The sequence below is a fragment of the Metopolophium dirhodum genome, chromosome 1, assembly GCF_019925205.1.
Source record: "Metopolophium dirhodum isolate CAU chromosome 1, ASM1992520v1, whole genome shotgun sequence".
Lineage (NCBI taxonomy): Eukaryota > Metazoa > Arthropoda > Insecta > Hemiptera > Aphididae > Metopolophium > Metopolophium dirhodum.
Window position 1 is genome coordinate 118,543,421 of NC_083560.1, and position 19,898 is coordinate 118,563,318.

At 28.9% G+C, this 19,898-nt stretch overlaps 1 protein-coding gene across 2 annotated transcripts in view; it reads right to left on the reverse strand.

The window, feature by feature from the left end:
• Positions 1-19,797, reverse strand: part of LOC132934243 (uncharacterized) — a 35,253-nt gene extending 15,456 nt beyond the window's left edge. Inside the window, exons 1-2 of one of the 2 annotated variants that reach the window (XM_061000529.1) lie at positions 19,557-19,797; positions 857-972 (exon numbers count right to left, since the gene is read on the reverse strand). The gene's annotated coding sequence lies outside the window, so the exon portion shown is untranslated. Of the gene's footprint in view, positions 1-856; positions 973-17,101; positions 17,521-19,556 lie in introns of those variants that run through there. The other variant, XM_061000528.1, reaches the window with a different exon arrangement.
• Positions 19,798-19,898: the final 101 nt, after the last annotated feature.

A 19,898-nucleotide genomic window follows, 5' to 3' on the forward strand; every position in this document is an offset into this window, starting at 1 on the left:
GTCAAGTTCGCTACAAGACAAGCAAATTTATATCATGTTGTAATAATTTATGTGCGGGTTAGTAGTAAAAGTATTAAGCATATTGGTTGTACCGGAAACATTACATACAATAAACCACTATTAGTCTTATAGTTTAGATGCATAATTATTTTAATTTGCTATTGTGGACCCTGGCCATATTGTTACAGGGTACACAATTAGTTAATAAAAATAATACATCTATAAAATTGTTCAACCAAAACATTTATAAATACAGTAGAAATCAGTTATAACAAGTTCTTAAAAAGGCTTAAGGTTAAAGGCTTAAGGCCTTAAGGCCAGCTAGTTTTTCTCGTTGCAACCTATAGCTCGTTATGTATACGTAATAGCGAGTGTTCGTTGTAACCAGTCAATCATCACAGTAATCAGCTAGTTATAACAGAACATTTATTTTATAAATCGATGTATCTTACTCGTTATAGCCAATAACGAGTAATAACCATACTCGTTTGAAACGTATATTTTAACATACAATCATATGGGCTAGTGCCAGGACATAACGTTTGCTTGTTGGAATCCGTATTTCTTTCTAAGCGATGCTCGTTATAATAATTTCTACTGTACCTACTTAACTTATTTTGGGATTCTTGGAAATATATTTTTTTAAAGATAATGAAATAATTAAAAATAATATTTCTTAGAACTATGCATAGGATGAACTGCACTCAAGTTTGAAGGTTATTCTTAACTATAATAAATTTAAGTGATATATTTTAAATATTGGTTTGGTTGTTTAGATTAATAAATTGCATAGATTTCAAAAATATTTAAAATGTATTTCTTCTAAGTTGATGTATTATAATAACATATATCTTACCTGGAACGAAAACATTAAACTAATCAAGCATTAATCATCAATGACTTTGTCCTTATCAACTTGCATATGAATAGTCTAATGAATTAACTAGTTTGAAGCTGTTTTTGTGTAGGTACCTACAAGAAAAAATAAATAAAATATAGACAATATTTATTTTTTATGTTGTGGGTAAATTATTATTACCTATAAATAAATAATAATGATTGATTATATAAAAAAAAAAGGACAGAACCTAATCTAAAATGAAATTTTTATAATTTTAAATCATTTAAAAACAATCAAAAGAGTGAATTGACCTATTATCAAACTTACTTTAATTTTAAATTGAGTTATAAGTAGTGTCAAACCGGGTAACTTGGAACTGGGAGGTGACTTGGAAGAATTGATAACAGCGTTTAATTTTACGCTAGATAAGGGAAATAAAATTCTGTCTCCACAACAATATTTATGAGAAAGTTTTGTAAACGTTTTGTTATCATCGAAAATGTGTTATCTCTTATCAATAAGCCATGTGATACAACCATAATTTAATAATAATTTCGAAAGTGTTACTTCAGGTTTAAAAATCAAATTATTGTTATTTTTTAGTGAATTCCTAATGTGTTTTTGATGTTAATCGTTAAGTAGAATTAGGAAATAATATTATTTAAATTTGTTAAGGTTGTTTTTATTTTTTTGTAAAAAATAAGTGGGTTACTTGGTACCACGAATTAAGATATACAGGATGCCGAACGAGAGCTTATCAGGTGAAGACAGAAGTTTCCAAAAATCCAGAATGACTTATAGCGCTTTTTGCCAAACAGTGGTGTATAATGAACTAAGACAGTGCTACCATCTACTAAGATTTATAATTTTACGTATCTTTATCGTAAAAATTATCATCATGTTAATAATTAACTATTTAAATTTATAATTAAATTATTTCCCGCCATGTTTATTACGATACTCGATGGTCGTAATCATACAAAATTAGTTAAGGATTTCGCCACCGTAACCATTTCGGTAACATTAGTTAATTTGGGAACCTGGAAACTTTCGACTTCACAAAAATACTGATAACGGGCTGTCGTTCGGCATCCTGTATATCCTAATTCGTGCTTGGTACCTAGGTCCCTATATTACTTGGTATCGAAAATTTTTTTTTTTTGTTTACAAAGTTTAGTTATATAAATATGTTGGTTAAATTTATTTTAGGAGCAAAGACTGCAACTTATAAAAAAAAGTATTATTTGGTAATAAATAGGTACCTAGTTTTAATAAAAATATGGTTTTTAACACTTTAAAAAAAATATAATTGTAGTGTTCCAAGTCATCTTCCACAAATGATTAAATGCAATCTACATTTAAAAAAACGCATGTCCCAAGTCACCCAAAACTTCGGGTGACTTGGAACAAGCACTTTTTATTTTTATTTTTTGCTCAATCTATTCCTTGGAGGTGTGCATGATTTTTTACAGAATTTAATTATCAATAATGAATGTGTTACAGTAGTTAAAAGGTCAAAATTGTTCCAAGTCACCCGGATTGATGGTATTTGCTTTCCGTTGTAATTCCCGTTTTTATTACTTAGTAGGTACCTATATATTTTAAATAAATGTTCAAAAAATACCTTTTTTTTTGCTACTCTTTTTCTGCATAATTTTTATTTTTCATGCATATTTCAACATTATAGTGCATATATTTGGTTGGTATTTAACGCATATAAATCCGCGCTCTACTTATAACTATACAAGTTGGGATATAAGCTATAAAAATATTTAAATGCTCAAATTTATTTAAAATTTAAAGATCAATAAAAGTCTAAGAGATACACCTAGGATAAAATGTTTACATTTATATTGTATAATTGATTAAGTAATTCTAATATTAAAGATGTTGACACAATATTGGTTCTTCTATGTTACGCACTTGTAAGACGGAATCAACAATAGCGTCCTCTTAACGGAAATAGTTGTAAATTATAATTTATAATCTTTACCACTCTACTTCTTGCCACTAAATGCAACTTTTTTAGTTTAGGTAAATAAATACGTTTAATTTAACTAATAAACATTGATATCATTACTTCAAACATATTTTCATAATCATTTTATGTAAATATGAGCATTATTTTGAACCCTGCCCTTTTTTAGATTTTATAGCTTGCTTGCACAATTACGCATTTATAAATGTACATATGTGTATGTTTCATAAACCTTCAACATTCTTAAGAAACAAATTTGAGTGTAACGATACATATCGGTATAAAACAATCGTTCAAAACCAGTATATAATAACACATATACAAAGATAATAGCAATGTCACGGTATGATTGTTGAGAAAGAGAAAAATAGGCAGACATAGAACACTAGTGACTGAAAATGGCTCATGGATTAGACTCATTAGAGCAACATCTTATTTCTAATTTCTATCTTCTACCTTTCTACCTTATAGACAAAGTCAATAAACTGACGAAATAAATATAACCTTATTTCGTAAATTACAATTCAGTTCAAAAAACACAAGTTAATTCAAATATTTCTGCAGAAAACATACATATTCTACTAAAACTTTACTTAAATCTAATCAATATAACAAATTCAAAACACAGTGTTGCTGATCCCTATGTATTGAGGTTGTTATATAAGCTTTATCCAACTACTTCCAAAGTACAACAGCTGTGTGGAATCAATTTAAGAAAAGGTAATTTATTAATAAGTAATACAGTAAAAATATTCAAAAGTCCAAAATTCCTAATTTCTATAAATATATAAAATAGATAGTTAGAAATATTTTGAAAATTATATCATGTCTAGAAAATACTAATAAAATATAATTTCTACTGCTTTGTTATATCCCTGCATAGGCGTGTAAAAATTGTATAGCCTTACCACTCAGGTTTGTCTTATTGACATCCCTAATAATAAATATATCGCATTAATAATTCAACAGTTCTCAGAAAAAATGTACCATTAGTCATTACTATACTATATAGATACCTAACATAGACATTATTTTTCATTATTCGATTTACAGATTTATATTATTGTTATTTGTATTATTAAAATAATTAAAAAGATATGTTAACACAAGTTCCCAATGTAAATGCTGGAAACTCTAATTTATATAAATACATTCATCATTTTATACACTTTTTTTGAAATATTATTGTATAAATTAAAAAATGAGTTTTTATCACTTATATAGGTATTATATATACCAGAGATGGGCAACTCACTCAATGTGAGGGCCAATTTTTTTTAGTTCAAAAATCTAACGGGCCAGAGAACATAGAAAGCACAAAAAAAAAGCTATGTTAATAATTATGACTATAATATAATATTAAGACATTTAATAGTTTAATATTATTTGAGAATTCATACCTACGTTTTACGATAAACATTATACCGATTTTAATAGTTTTATAAAATTAATAAATTACAGAAAAATCCTAACATTTTATATTTTTATAAAGTAACTTAAAAAGTAGCGCGGGCCAGTTGCCCATCCCTAATATATACTATACTCCGCGCACATTAAGACGATGACCAGTTAACATGGGAAATAATCAGTTTTAGACAGCAAACTAGTCATGCACTTAACGTGCGCGGAGTATATACTAGTAGGTACTTTTACTATATATATTATCACTTATAAAGTATAAATCTACTATTTGTTATTATTCTTATTATTATTCATATGTTTAACTTTAGTATTAATTGGCTCAACTATTGATTTAGATTTTTAATATTGGTTTAAAACCAATGTTAATGGTTTTGCATTTCATGAAAAATATGAAGACACCCCTGGGCTAGGTAGGTACTGAAACATTTTGAACACAAAGAAGCTGTAATAAAGGTTTTGAGCATGGTCACAAACAAATTAAAATTATAGAAAAAGAGAATATTAGCTTCAAAAATCTCAAAACTAAACAGAGAATTATTGTTTCACTGACATTTGGTTTTAAATTAATTTGTATAATAGGCACATAGGTACCTACTAAATCGACATATTAGTGTTGATCACTAATTACTAACATATTTTGAAATTAATGTGAAATTAGTAAAATTCCAAAAGAAGCAGATCATCAATTGGTATACTTTCAAAGTTAGGTCCAGCAATGGAACCTTAAACATTTATGTCTACTGCAGACTCAGAGGAAAGTTGTGTATGTATAGTGACAACAGATCTTTTATGAAATATTTATTAATTTCAATATCATATTTTTGCTAGACCATTTCTCCAGATAAGCGTTTACTAAATTTATAACTAAAATTATAGACTAAATTTAGAACTGCAAGATAATATATTGGTTTTTTTATAACTTATTGACGGCATAGCCCAACAACACAAAAACAAGACAATCTTAGAGGACCAATATAATTTTATAAACTCAAAAGAATTTATAGGTTAAGGGATTTAGTATATTATATAATAATAAAATTAAAAAATATTTTTATTGCATTTTAATATAATCCTTATATTACGTTAATATTCTCATTTATCATCTGTTTTAAATCTTATGTTCTAAATCAACGGTGCCTTGAGGGCACCCCAAGCTCACTTTAGGGGCACCACGGCTTACCCAAGAATGAAAAAAATTATTTACAATTTATTATAGTTATAAAGACAAATAATTGTTATACATACAAAATTACTTAGCACACTATCTAGTAAAAACATACCTCCTTGTCTAAAAACGTAATGAATGAAGCCATAAAAATAGTCAACTTCATCAAGTCACGACCTCTGAAATCAAGACTTTTAAAAAACTTGTGTGACGATGTGGGAAGTATTCATAGTATGTTACTTTTCTATACAGAAATCAGGTGGCTATCTCGCGGTAGTGTTAACACGGTTAATGATGGAATTGGGGACTGAAGTTTCATTATTTCTAATGGACCGCAACGCTACATTAGCTGAAACCATGAATGAAGTGACTTGGCTTTGTCAACTATCGTTGGCAGACATTTTTAATAAAATGAACGACCTCAATAGGAGTGGAGCAATAACAATACTCCAAAAAGCAAATACTGAAACCGTCTTAATCTAGAACCTGACCTCCATATCCAGTTGTCAAAAATTGAACAATATATTGCCAAACTTTCCAAAAAAACACAGCCACAAAAATCCCATTAGTTTTTTACATTCATTTTTAACTTTTAAAGCAGTTTTTCTATTTTGTAATATTTGTTCTCTTTATTTTCAACTATAACTTTGTAATTTGATTATAATAAGTTCAATAAAATTATTTAAATCGGTTAGTAATGAGAACTAGTATTCAATTCTAGCATGTTCCATCGATAAAATTGGACCAACTAAAGGGCACCGCCGGCTAAAAATATTGAGATTCGCTGATCCAAATGAAAAACTGAATTAAACCTTGGTGAGTTAAATAAATTGTACAATAAATAACAGTGAAAAGGGCATAGTCAACAGTAGCAACCAATTGTATAAATTAATAGATAGGTTATTTATAATAGAAAAAAAAAATTCACATAGATGAAGTGTTACAAAATCTGCACAAATGTGATAAGGAATATAGGAATTCTACCAGTTGAACTTACTGGAACATAATTTACAGAAAGATGAAAAGCAGCATAGAATTCCAAGAGGAACTTTGAAAAAAAAACTGTGCGTGTAACGAGTACGCACGGATGAAATGAAACTTCTTTCAGTCATTCAACCTGCGGCAGATAGACCCACCAGGAATTCGGGATTTTCCCTACCTGTGTTGATAATTGGGGACCCTAGGACCATTTATAAAGTACTGAACCTTGTGTGATGAAGATTGAAAATAATTTTAATGAAGTTTCAAATTGACTAATTTAATATTTTTAACCACTCTACAAGAAAAATACCATTATCATTTAGCTATAAACAATATTTATTTTTGTTCCCCGTATCGGCTGTATCATTAGGAATATTGAGATTTATTTTTAGATTAAAGTTATAGAAAACAGTATTTTTATGGGTAGATTATAGCTGTACTATATAATGTACCAATGCGGTGGTTATACGCTTAGTTTTAATTTTTTTTTTTCAAAATGTGTGGTTTTTAACGCTGATTTTGAAACCGTTTGAATTTTTTTGCGGAAACCATTATTTTGGAAGTTATAGTCATCCAAAGTTTGCGATGTTACGTATGTGCGCAACACTACTTTGATGCTGTGCGGAGGAACTCGTGTTTGGTGTTTTTTCGATTTTTTTGTCCGAGCGCAGAGCAGCGAACGAGTGGCAACGCTAGCACATTATGTACTTTTTAGTTTTTAACAAGTTTGTTTAATTCTGAGGCCTGCCCAAGGTGGTTTTACATACGATTAGGAAATTGGGGAATATTTTCGATTTTTTTGCCGGAGTGATATTCAATTCTAAGTATTTTTTTTTAATTTCACATACGAAAAAAATGTAGTTTTTAAAGTTTTCTATCAATAACTTCATAGCGAAGTTTGCCCGGGCTTTTTTTTTTACATTCTTACAAAACACCCTAAGACACGCATTTTAGAAAAAAAAATTTGAAAAAATTCAATAGTAAGTATTACCTTGCGCGTTACGAAAAAAAATTAGTTTTTTAAGTTTTTTTTTAAGAACTTCAAAACGAAGTTTTTCCGGGCTTTTTTTACATTCTTAAGAAGCACCCTTAATACACATATAAAAAAAAATTAAAAATCGAAAAGTTGCTAAACCCGAATCGTTTCCAAATCTGTACTAAGAGTACTGTTGCCGCCGCAACATAACAAAATATAAGCATTAAGCATATATATAGAATATCGGCCTTTATTATTATTATTTTTATTATTATACATTGTTGGACCAGAAGGGTCACATTATTTTTATAGCGGCTCAAATTTTTTATATTATCATCGTATTATTATTATTTCGGTTGGACCAGAAGGGCCATTCAATATTATATTTTTTATACATTTGTGTTACGGTGAGTTTTATTATGTAATTTGTACTGCCATTATTTAAATTTGCGTATTATACAACAACTTAGCTATCAGAAACCGTGTTACCATTTTTTATTACCTATTTGTTTAATTGTATACACACCTACACATAGAAATAGAACATATTATACATTACAAAAGTACATTTTAATGCATTTTTAATATACATTGAAAAAAGATATATTAGGTAGATGAAACAAGAAGTGGTCTGTTTATCATGGACTAGCTGATCCTGTGCACTTCGTTGCCCGTTAAATGTACCAATTTATATGACTCAAACTTTGTTCAATTCGTTATTTAATATTTGGTGTACGGTGTTCAAAATTTATCTTAACTTTTCTGTTGCCTGGAATAAAAATTCTGATTCGCAGCAGTATATTATCAAGTAGGCAATCTACCTGCGGTAGATCGCGGACCGAGTGCGGTTTGTACGTAAGTGTATGATTTAACTCTAAAGTATCAAAGTTATACCAAGTTTATTTAAACTTTAGATATAATACGGTGGATTAATGTAATCAATTAATACATAATCCTAACCTAACCCAACCGTACTAAATTCCGACGAATAAAAAAACCAAATTTAACCCTTTTTAAATTAGCCTATCTTCTTCCCAGAAATCTGCACACAAACATTAATTTATATATAATATAGGCTAAGCTGATCCTGCGCACTTTGTGGCCCGTAAAAAATGACAACTCTTAAACAAATTGTGATGGTTCAACTCCTTTTTGGTGTAACTCAATGCAGTAAGTGCTACTCAGCCACCCTGGTAGGTAATGTGTGAAAATTCGATTTGATGCATGCTTGTACCTGATCTGCCCGATTAACCAATAGCAACCAATAATAAATAAATACTATTTCAATTAATTATTTCTCCTATAACCATCAATAGCAACCATTTATAAACAAATATTTCCATCGTAAATCTCAAAATCCCTGTTTGCGTGAGCACTTCTATTAATTGATCGTAGCGTGATGTTATATAGTCTATAGCCTTCCTCGATGAATGGACTATCCAACAAAAAAATAATTTTTCAATTCAAACCAGTATAGCCCCTTACACCCCCTTTCAGTCCCTTACAACCCTTTTTTAGTATTAAAAAGTAGCCTATGTTTTTTCTCAGTGTCTAAACTATCTATGTACCAAATTTCATTTAAATCGGTTCAGTAGTTTCGGAGCCTATTAAATACAAACAATCAAATCTTTCCTCTTTATAATATTAGTATAGATATAGATAATAAAGAAATAATCAAATACCTTGTGAAATTCTATGTACACAGTTGATTGTAGAAACAAACTAAAGAATTCAGCTTTAATCATAGCAGCAAAATTATTTATTTTAAAAACATTTACCCTTTAAGGTAGAAGGTATAACAATGTGGTCATAGTGCTGTATGGACCTCACTACCACTTTTTTGTAAATTATTTTTAAAAACGTACATTTTTGTAAATTTATTACAATTACCTATTACCTAAATATGTATATTATTCTGAATTATACTGTATTTGTTAAGAATATAATAAATTTATAGGTAATAAAAATATATTATCATTTTATATGAGAACACCGGTAAGAACCTAATAGGTAATTATTTATTTTTAAATTTTATAATATACCATGTATACCTAACTAACCTTAATTTATATTAATGAACATATTTTAGCATATGCAGTCCCAGGAATTTACTTCAGGTGCAGCATAAATGGCTAATTTCCTCACTAATTTCTAAATGTTAGGGGTATGGAGAATGTATAATACAAAGTTAGATTCACTGAGTATCAATGAACCATAATTTACTTTAGATTATTATATATAATTGTTGAAACTAGTAAACTAGTCATTTCCTTTCCTCCAAACTTGGTTTTTCTTCAGAATATGAATTATTATTCTTCATAATATAATAATTATCATATTATGATAATTATAGATGTGATTGTGACTATATAAATACCACTGTTAGCCTAGGGTTCTTCCCCTTAATTCTGGCTTGATCATCAGAAGTACGAGCTAACAACTATTGAACTATCCATTGTTGGGTAAATTACTTTCGATAAGAAACTCAATTACGTTATTTATTACATTAAATATTTTTATTTAAATTACATTCGCGTTACCCGGCATTATTTTTATCACGTTATTTTTTCATTGAAAAAGTAATGCGTAACGAATAGTTACTTTTTCGAAATTTAACGACAAATTAAGTCAATAACGAATATAATAAGTTGTAGGTAGGTATACTATTAATTATTATATATAAATTGTACAGTAGTATATGTAAGACATTGATTATGTAGGTACACTATATTGATAATGGATGAATGTAATACGCATGAATAAAATGCGTAAAATTACTGCATCTTTTATAATATTCATCATTTTTATCTAAAAATTTCAGAATAGTTAATACATTTTATAAATGTTTAATGTTACTCGAATATCCTAACCCTTAGTTAATGTCATGCACTTTACATTCATAAATTATTTTAATAACACGTTACTCCACAGAAATTACTTTTAAAAGAAACTTTGTTACAATTGCGTTAATTTAAATTAAATATAAAGAACTTGCTACAGAGTTACTGGCTACTACAATAGTAATTTTGTTACAGTAATTTGTAATTTTTGTTACGTTACTCTCCAAACACTGAAACTAACAACTAAGTTCATGATCAGAATAATAGATCGTGAATAACAAAGATATATAAATTATAAAATGTCTACCTTATGAGTTATGAATAATGATGTGATTTCAACCAATAAAATAAAGTGATTATTGAAATGTCAGGTGCTGCCCCGTAGGACCGCCTATGTATTTTAGTGATAATCAATCAAACTTATGTTTTTAATAATAATAATAATTTTAGATTCTGAGCGAAGAGATGAATGTATTGATTTTACACTGATCAACTTTTTTTAGTTTAAAATTGTTTTTTTTTATGTCTGTCATCACCTTTTAGGACAGTAAAAGTGCTTGGATTTTCTTCAACAGTAACTTTTCTGATAGGAAAGTGAATTTAGTTGGTACTTTGGGGGGTCAAAAGTAAAAATTTTCTCAGTAGTTTTCAAAAGCGACATGAAAAACAAATGAAAAGTTAAGGAAAAACGGAAATTTTTACGCAAAATCTGTTTTTGAGAAAATCGATTTTAGTTTTTGGTGTAACTCTAAAACAGATGACCGTAGGTAGATGACATATGGACTGAATGTTTATATTAGCATTTCCTATACATCGTAACATTTTCCAAATATTTTGACTTATTTTGAGCTGTTTACGGACATTTTCGGTTTCCATTTTTTTTTAGTTTCCTGTTCTATAAATATCAATAAAATTGTATTTCTTGGTTAAAAAAGCTTGAAAATTTAATAGAAGGCTCCTATTGTTTCAAAAGCAGTTGAAAAAAAATTAAAAATCCAGTCACAATTTTTTTTTTTATAAGCATTTAAAGTTCAAATATTGACAAAGTACGAAAAAATCACAAAAATTAGCAAATTATTTTGAGTTGAGAATTCATAAATATTTTTCTTTTTAAATCTGAAATTAGAAAATGTTATGCAAGATTCCTTATAAGTTTGTTTACCCTTATTAAAAAAAAAAGAAAATGTCTACAAGAAAGTCAAATTACATTTTTATGTGCGTTTGAAATTCATATCTTTACAACATTAATTGATTATCACTAGATTTCTCATGTAATGATTTTCTTATTTTGTTGTAATTAAAAAACAAATGACTGTAGATACTTGAAAATTTCACCAAATGTTTATATTAGCATTTTATATACACAATACTAATATAGTCTACTTAACCTAAACTAATACAATAATATCCATAAGTTTATCTACCTTTATCAAAAAAAAAAATGTCTACAAGAAAGTCAAATTACATTTTTATGAGCGTTTGAAATTCATATTTTTACAACATTTGATATTCACTCGATTTTTCGTGTAACAATTTTCTTATTTTGTTGTAATTAAAAAACGTATGACTGTAGTTTGTAAATACTTAAAAATTTCACTGAATGTTTATATTAGCATTTTCTATATACGATAACATTTTGAAAATAATTTGACTCTTTTTGAGCTGTTTACGGACATTGTCAGTTCTCAATTTTTTTAGTTTTTTTCTTCTATAAATATCAATAAAATTTTATTTGTTGGGTAGAAATTCGTGAAAATTTTATGCAAGGTTCCTGATATATTGTTACAATAGCAGTTGAAAAATATTGAAAATACATAAGCTTAATTTTTTTTTATAAGCATTTAAATTTCAAATTTTGACAAGTTTTGTTGTTAAAAATTTATAAAATGTTCAATTTTTCTAGCTAAGGATTGAAAATTTAAAACAAGGGTCTACGTAAATAAGTATATATAAATTACTTTATTCACAATAATATCATCAAATATACTTAGTAATATCATAGGCTGACTGACCGTTTTCGCTCAAAATCGTTTTTCTTATACAATGATATTATATCATTGAATTCAAATTTAACACCATCCATTACAGTGACCCACTTGTAACCTACTGTACAGCAGAGTGACATCCACTTACCCACTTTTTTTTTAGTATTGCAAAGATACAACTAATTTTTAATATTATAATAATGGTTAATATAATATTAACTATTAAGTAACATACCTATAAAGTAAAAATATACAATTAATCAACTAATAATAATAATAAAAAGGAGAAGAGAAAAATAAAAAAATATACAATTTTATTTAAACTAATAATAGATTTGGTAAGTATTATGTTTTAAATAACAAGAAACTTATCAAGTGAGAACTGGGGTGAGAACTAATCAAATTGATGACAGTATTAACTGCAGACATTGAAATGTGGGTTTGTTTCTGGAGTTTCTTGGATTTACTTTACAGTTTAATTGGTCAATTATTTAAATCAAAATTTAATAGTTCTGAAAATCTATCATTGTATGTCATAATTTGATTAAAAATTTTTAATTTAATAAGATATTAGTTTTTTAAACAATCAATTTTAAAAAAATCACTTACTGTATTATATGCTGAATGGGTTCCTTCAACATTACATTTATATGATAGATATCTTAAAAAATTATTTTGAAATGTTTTAATTTTGACCGATATTGTGCATCATATTAAGGCATATTCTATTTAGGATCTAACTAATGAGAAATATAACATTTTTAGTGCCGTATTATCATAAAAAATCTATACACTTACGATTAAAAATACCTAATTTCAAAAATGACTCATATTGAATATAATCAACATGTTTATTAAAAGTTAATTTTGAATCCAATAGCACATCTTTGATGGTTTTATAATGAGTTAAACTAAATTAATATCTAGAGTAATTCGAACGAGGTTTTTTTTAATGAGTAAGATACAGTAAAACAATAGAGGATTTTACACAATTACTTTTTTTTTTAAAAAAAACAACAATTTAATTTAATTTTTCTTTTGCAGATGTTAATTTATCAAGAGTATCTACAGTAAATGACCTTGGAGTCTGGTTTGATGTTAAACTCTCTTTTAATGACCATATACATTTCATTAGAAACAAAGAGTTTGCGAAATTAGGTTTTTTAAAACGCATATGTGCACACTTTAGGGATCAATTCGCATTAAAAACTCTATATCAGTTAATTGACCGTTTTATTATGCACTTCTTATCTAGCACCCATATTTAAAAACTCACATACAAAGTTACAGAAAGTTCAAAATAATATTATTATCTATATATGTCTTGTCATTACATGAATTGAAAATTCTTCACTGCAAACATTAATTTTGAGAAAGTTATTGATGTATTTTTGGAACAAAAGGATAAAAAAAATTATAAAAATTGTGAAGATTTTGTAATACTTTACATCCTACACCCTTAGAACTTACCTACCTACCTAAGTTCCATATCTCACACTTTTTTAAAAGTACAAACTGAAGTTTGTCATATAGACTTATTATAAAGTCTATTTTAACGATATGTCAGCTGCCATGTTTATATCAAATTTTTATCATTAGAGCCAGTTCGATTTTATCCATTGTATAAAATAATTAATATGCAAATAAAAAGGGATTTATAATATTCACATAACTCCCAAATTAAGAGAATGCCATACCTACATGTATTGTATCTGTCTTTCAAACATAGCAACATAACAACTTTCGTTCAGTAGTACCAGTTTTATGTTGTAAGCTTAAATATTGAGTTTTAATTAGAGTGAATTTACTTATTATCTCACTTATTATCAAACTTGAAGGTAAGATAATTATCAGCGTTATCTCTTTTGTCCATACTACACATCTTCATAAATAACGTAATCTCATTAAATTTTAAGTTTATTATTCTTAAAAAATAACTTAACACTTAATATTTGTAAACAATATAACAGAGATACAGTATTTTTAAAACCAATAAAATTAGTATATGATAATATACGTGATAGACAATAAACAATATAACTGACAACAAAACTACACGCTTTAAAACTCTAGGGGAAATAAACTCAAAAATAAGCAACTAAGCCATAAACATATTATGTATCAACATTAGAAGCATTACAAACCATTTACTTGAACTGGAATGTCTCAACAACCACATAATAATTATGTCTGAATCTTGGCTGAGTCCTAATATTATCTGTAATTACCTACTATTAAAAAGTTATAAAACAATTACCACAAAAAATAAGTTTTCATATAAGTGTAATAGTTTTTGTTAAAAACGGCATATAGAATATAATATTTTAAATGCTAATTGCATCCTAACTATAATTCAAAATCATGATTTAAATTTTAGAATCATATTTATATACAGATTGCCAAGTGGAAATATAATTAAATTTATTGAGGATCTAGATATTGTTATCAAAAATATAATAAACTTACCTACATAAAAACATCCCGCTAATTATAATCAGAGATATAAACATTAATATATTAGACACAACTAATTCAACAGCCCTTTATCTAGATTTATTAAATACATATGGTTTCGTTCAGCTTATAAACCAATCCACCCAACCCAAATCAAACAAATGTATAGACCACATTTTTATTTGAGTTTTTATTAAAGATCATAATCAACAACATGTCCTATACACTGCAGTTATAGATTCCCTAATCACGGACCACTATCCAATCTTTCTACAACTAAATAGTCATACCTCACAACAAAACAAATACACAAAAAGTTAACAAAACATATAAATATGTCGATTATAATAAATTGTTATTAAATAAAATAGACAGGAATGAAATAAAAACGAATAAATGTGTAGAAGGAAAAATAAGTCTACTTACAAAAACAATACTAAACAATATAAAACTTGTATAAAACTCTATACCACTAACAGGTAGAGCTGTAAATATTCATGAATATTTCATGAAAATGTTCAACTGTGAACATTATGAAATTTTTTTATATAGATTTTGTAATTATTTATTTTTTAAATTATGGTCTATTTGTTAATTATACATTTATTCACAAAACACTTACCAACTTACTTATAAAATAAAAATATTTCAAAAAATACTGACTGTTTAATATATTTTATTATTTAAAAATGTAAGTGTTAAAAATTTAAAAAATATATAAGTATTGTATAAATATAAATTATCAATTATCACTATCATTAGGTATTATCAACAGTTTTTATTAATATTACTAAACACATCAAATTAAAAATTGTACTACCTTTACTAGTATTTGTGTATGGTGTACCTATCTAAGCTTTATATAAAAATTGAAAATTGAAAGAAGTTGCTAAAATTTGCATGAACATTTTCAAACTTTACGAAAAGATATAACATAAAATACAATAAGTGGCTTGGCGTGGCGCGTTGGCTGCTACCAGTCGCAGAATGCGACTGGGAGTAAGTAACGGCCACAGCTACTAGCTTCCGGATGGGTGACCACCTGGGTTCATAGTAGTTAAAAACCTTGCCACACATACACGTGTTTGCTACCAACCGTAACAACCGTTAAAAACAATCGTAAAACCTACCATACCAACCTTACCCCTACAACAGCTAATGACCATAGTCGCCCGGCTTAAGTTCAATAAAAAAAAAAAAAAAATACAATAAAAACACTGGCCAATACCCGGTATTATTCTCTCTATAAAAAAAGGGATAAGTTACATATCACATATTATGTTAACCAGGCAGCAACCTTTCAACACAGTCCTAATTGACAAATACAAACAATATAGAAATAAGCTAACAGACTTAAAGTTATGAGTAGTTATGTAAAATATTAAAATAAATTTAAAAATGTTTATAATTTGCTTAAAAATTAAAATATGTATCATAAAATATTAAGAAGAGAACACAGATAATGTTCATACTTGTAGGATTGATCATAAAACAATCACTCTAATATTAAAACTAACAAGAGAAAATTATTTCTACTCAACGCAAATTTTCCATATTGTATATTTGTAAGACGAAGACATGCAATTGTGATGTCATCCCTAACACGTTAAACGCTACGGTGGAAGGGTAGTCAAAATCATAAACATTTTACAGGTCGCCGGTGTCGACTGCCCATGTGTTCACTTTGATGATTTATAATTTTGACTGGCAATGAGATAACGTTTTGAAATATATAGCAGGTGATCAGGTACTGTCTCAAGAAGCTAACGATATAATTGGTTTTTATTTTTGCCTATTTTTTGTGTTGGTATTCATTTTTTCCCTGAAATAGTCTACTGGATGTATTTTTGGTGTGGCGACACGGGCTATGCTTTGATAAATCTAGCAGGGCTAGACGTGTTAATCTAATTTACATACATGATTGCATTTGAACTTGGTAAATGTTACAATGTACCAGTTATGCAAGTGGTTTCATACATCTTAACTATTCAACCAATGACCATCACATCATTGAGCGATGACACCAAATTATAATACGCACATGCTAGTTACAGCTATGTACATGCAAGTGAAGGAAACGGTATGCAGCATCAGTGGCGTGGCGAACTTCATTAACTTATGAGGCACAATAATTTATAAAAGTAATAAATTATAAATACTTATATAAGTAATTACGTATTTATGTAAATGGTAATCTAGAAAGATTGGCTTAGTATTAGTACACACTATAATAAATTATTATAATACCTATGTGAAATGCCTCTAGTCTCCAAGACACCCACCACCCTTTTAAACTGAGGCACGTGCCTCAAATAAAGTCCTTTGTCACGTCACTGTGCAGCATACTATTTGATCAGATGTGATGTTTCTCTGATTAGCTGTCTTTTGTAAGACAGAGTCAAACTGCCGCACTAGTTTAAGGAAAAATAAATAGACAGTGGCAAAAGTGTTCTACTTACGGGGTCAATAACGTAGTCGCACATGGCACGCAACAACTAGGGACCGCACAAGGTTTGGCTGATTTTTCGTCCTCGTAATGGACTTATCTTACTGGACAAAATCCACGGTCGTCGATATATTTTCGTCTCCTTGCAGACAACACTAGACGACCGTGTAGTACGCGCGACACGGTCTTGTCAACCGACACACCTCTCCGTCCTCGTAATGTTTACAGAGACATCGGAATGAACGCGTAGAACGGTAACGAAAAAAAACAAACAAAATATGTAAGGCCTCCGAACCGTCAGACTAGAGAACGGTAACAGAACAAACAGAGTAGCTCCGTCGACGTTTTTGTTCGAGTACGATAACGATTAACGGGTAGTGGTGGTGGTGTTTGGAGGCGGTGTGGTCTCGTTATCACGATTCACAGCGTCGACCCGTTATCAACGAAGCCATCAAATTTGAATGTGGAATGACTGAATTACAGAACAAAATATATTAAGAACACAAATAATATAGAGTTTTATCCTGAGACTGAATCGGTGGCTTGGATTTTCATACTAGGCTTTTCGGAGGCCACCACTGAACATAATATTACTAATTACTATAGTTCATAATATTATATTAAGGTCTATGGCGAAAACGTCTTACGTTGATTTGTCTTTGGTATAATATATTAATATTATCGTTAAATGTTATGGGTGTTGGAACCTACGTGTTCTGTATAACAGCGTAGACCTACTTTAATGGTTAATGCAACACTATAATATTTATTTGACGTGAACACGTTAATATTTTCGGTTATATTACCGAATCGGCGATCGCATATAGAGATTTAGCGTCCATCCGTTTGAAAATCCAACCCGTTTATAGTGGCCCATACACGATCAATATTATTGACCGTGAATTTGTTATATTAAAGGTACTTCAATAATATTGAAAATATCAAAACCCGTTTTAATATTTATTGATGGGCTATTATTGATATCAATATAATATATGCCGCATTACACAAAATATCGAAAAATGCACTTGGAACAAGTCTTGTTTGACGTTAAATTATTAAAAGAAAGACCAACAACCGTGATGTACATTGTACCTACTGATGGTGCGTATAAATCATCAATGTTTAAATTGTTTTTTATTACGATAAGTCCGTGTGACCACTGACCGTATAATATGTACAACTATTGAACTATAATACAATGTTACAATATGAAAATTATCCTGGCATATCAACAGCTTTCGGAATGAAGGAGATTACAGATCATTATTAGTGTTCCGTTTTTTTTTTTATGCGATAAGGTCAAACTTCATTTCGAACGATTTGTGGTTTACGTCATTTCAACCGATAATTCTTCGAACTGCGTTCCAAATGATATGACTAAATTCCTCTACTATAATTGGGCCATATTTTTTTATACATAAATACCATATTATACATTTTTCTATGAATTGAACAACCGATAACGTTAAACAAACAATTATTATAATATGGCATACATAATTGATTTGTATTCTTTTCTTTTTGCGAAATTAGCAATATAATTAATAATGATTATATTTACTGATAATAGTTAATGAATAAAAACGATTGTTTACTTGGAATTATTGTGTTTTTTTTATCTACAGACAGTCACAGTTCCGTCCAATAGATTTATCGTAATAGATTGTCTCACGTTAATAATAAATGAAAACATATTTACCCATGTAGGTATCTTACTTATAAGTTTAAATTAAATTGATTCGGGAACGATATCCTGTTTATAATCATATTATATTGTAACAGTTGTAGGTATCTACAACAACGTATATTTTAAAGAACTGACACAAATACGTGCCCGTGCTATATTTACATTTGTTATTAATTTATTATTACACTATAAATATTAATCTGCAATTTGTTCTATTTGTGTAATACCTATTTGTTGCTTGTTAGACCGAGAAGGCTTAGAACTTAAGAACTGAGAAGTAAACTTTATCTAACGTCATTGACATTGAGCCACTATTTTTGATGGCACACCCACACATACTGATACACAAAAAGTACCCAATATAATATATATTATTTACATACATTACCATATTGATACATTTTTTGTATAGGTATTCGACATTTCAACTATATAATACGACGACAACGAAAACTTCACAAAAGCTCCGATTTACTAACCTGCACGGCTACACGACCTCGATCGGTCATAACAATATTAATTAAATAATATACCGTCTGTCGAGTGTAGTACGTTTAAACACGATGTAGGCACACTTTAGCGCTAGAGTGTAGATCATCCGATCATCGTATTTGTTTGACTCGTAGACTCCTACCTACCTACCTATGGCAGTCACCTGTCGCTAAATCGCGGTCATTTCGTCGTGACAAAGTTAATATTATTATTTTTCTATTCCACCAGCATTTTGTTACAGCTACCTATTATAATGGATAATATTTTGTAAGCGCGTTTTACTCACCGGTTTGACCCGAGCGCGTAACTAGCGCATAGGTATACCAGTGACCGAGTATACCTACTGCGGTCGTTGGCGGGTGTTTTTTTTTTTATATATCGGAGAGTTCAGAGTTTTCCACGTTATTGTTAACCAATCGATGGTTATAATGTTATTATTATCCAACCACTCGACGGAATAATAATTCGCGGTAGTTGAACGCCCGGCAAAACGCGAACACGCACGCACACACTACAGACAAACACGACACGCTTGGCACGACTGTTTGCCGCAGTACTATCGACATAGGCGAGGGTCGAGGTGGAGACGCAAGATCTGCCGGCGGCAATGGTAGTATAATAGGTGGTG